Here is a 2,455-nt window from a genome sequence, read left to right as displayed (position 1 = left end):
GTGATAAGATCTTGCGGGCCATGATGAGATGGTGGCTCTGGGGGAAAGTACAAGGAGACTGCTCAGACTTTTCAAAGTCTGGAGTTAGACCAGTGGAACAAGAAATAAACTTATGTCTCAGATCTGGTCCAGGCCAATGACAAGACTGAGGACACAGATCTAATGTGTGACAGAATGTGTCTTTGCCTGCAACACCCCCTCTGTATATTCCTCTCTTTGAAAACAGCCTGTGTGGTGGCAGCAGATGAAGGTTACTGTCCAGTATGTAAAGATTTCCTCAATTCCCTGTTAAATACTTCTCTATTAGAGATAATATTAACAAGCATAAGTATACTGATAGGTAGAGTTTTGGTGCCATTTTTAAGGATTAATGTGAACATACTTTCTGCAGTAAAATTCATAAGCAAGAACAAAAAGAAATTTTTTATTTTTGAATTTGTTTTTGTAAAAACGGTGAGCTATAGTGTATCAATTTACTCATTCAGTTAATACCCTTTAATAAAAATAAACTTAGGTGAAATAAGTATAAAATTCAACAGCAAAATACTTATTATTATATTTGCATCATTCATTTAATATAGGGGTTTACATGATACTCTTACTTGTATGCTTAGAAAGAATTCTGCTTCTCAATATTCATAAGATTTACTGACTTAGTTAATTTGATTATCAAGAGCTGAAACACTGGAATTCTACGATAATTCCAGATCCTTTTGGGACTAGTAAAATTATCCATTCAATCTCTCAAGCCCAAAATTTTTGAATTATTTGAAATTTAATTCCTTTAACCCAAAACACCCCAGTCAAGCAAATGAATAAAGTGGTCCTTATTTTTAAAATGAAAGGACTGCCATCTGTAGGGTTGTAAGGACACCTGTGAATACAAAAGGGCAAGAGCAACTCTTTGTAGAAAATTGGGACAAACATTAATGTTATGTGCCTGCTATGTTCTAAAGACTTCGCATATGTGTTATCTAATTTAACCCTTCCAATAACTATAAAATGTTATTAATATTCCCAGCTTCCAAACAAGAAAAATCAAGGTTCACAATAAATAAAAATTTCCCCAGGGGGTGATTGTATCAGTCAATGTTGTGTTACAGATAATTAGAATTCACCTTAGCTAATTTAAGCAGAAAGAGAATCTGGTTCTTGTAAAGTCATTGAGAGAGCTGGAGTAAGGGGGTTTAGGCTGAACCCCAGGAATAACTTTCAGCCTCCAGAACCCCTTTTTCTCAGCCACAATAGAGAAAGCTGTTGCTGTTGCTGTTGCTGCTGCTCCCTCTCCAGGGCTGATGGACCAGAATATGTTGGTTCCAGAACTTTGGTCATAATCGACAGCAGCTAAATGAACGTCCCACACTCTGCGTCCCTCTGCATGTGATTTATGCATGGACCAAAGCGCACATAAGTGCATCATACAGGAACCTATACAGGAACGAAAACCTAAGGCTGTAATTTTAAGCTTTCCAGCCTTAGCATGTTAGAAAATGTTGAAATGGGTATGAAATAATCCATGATGTTTGCTTCAGTCTAAAAATTAGAGGGCTTGAACAGAATAGAATGTTTAAAAATTGAACAATGCCAGAAAATGTGGAAATTATGGGCACTGTGGCTATCAATTGAAAGTATGACATTTATTCAGACAGAGATTTATTCCTCAAGTATTTATTGACCACTGAATACCTAATAATAATTTTTAGTAATTGTGAGTCATAAAGAAAATTACAGTCTAGTATCAGAAATAAGATGTGTATTTGAATCATTATCAGTTTAAAGCAGAGTCTAAAGAATGTCATAACCAAGATATCATCACTCTGAACAGAAGTTACGTACAGCTAGAGATCATTTCTTCCTAATAGGTGTGGGGCCAAATCAACACGAGCTGGAAGTTGGAAGAAACAGAAAAAGTGTCACAGAAGACTTGGGGCTCCAGTTGAGTTTTAAAGGTATTATGAGCAATATTGATCCTTGTATTTTGTTGGATAATTTAGAATAGTATGTGTCAAATGCTTTGCCAGATGCCTTCACATATATTCATTTTCATTTAATCTTCATGTCAACTTTTTAAGGTAGATATTATGATCCACTTTTCACAAATGAGGACACTGAAGTGCAGAGAAACCGAAATTCTAATAACTATGAAAACCACAAAGCTAACAACTGGTAATGCAGGAGTCTCAAGCTAAGGGAAAGTAGATGATTTGCTTCACAAGATCATCTACTTTCCCAATATTTTCCCACTTACCCACTTGCCAGTGAGGATGTTTTAAAAGCCTGATTATGCTATTTGTTAGAAGATAACAAATCTGAGTGAGTGAAATAGAAACACCTAGGAAAACATGTTGGGGAAATTCTTCTACAGATCTTATTATAGTCTGATTTATTCTGATAAGAGAAGAAATGTAACCTAAAAGGGGAAAAGTGAAGGGGAGGTTCTGTGCAGTAAACTAGC

The sequence above is a fragment of the Hippopotamus amphibius genome, chromosome 9 (assembly GCF_030028045.1).
Source record: "Hippopotamus amphibius kiboko isolate mHipAmp2 chromosome 9, mHipAmp2.hap2, whole genome shotgun sequence".
Taxonomy (NCBI): domain Eukaryota; kingdom Metazoa; phylum Chordata; class Mammalia; order Artiodactyla; family Hippopotamidae; genus Hippopotamus; species Hippopotamus amphibius.
This window is presented reverse-complemented; position numbering follows the sequence as displayed.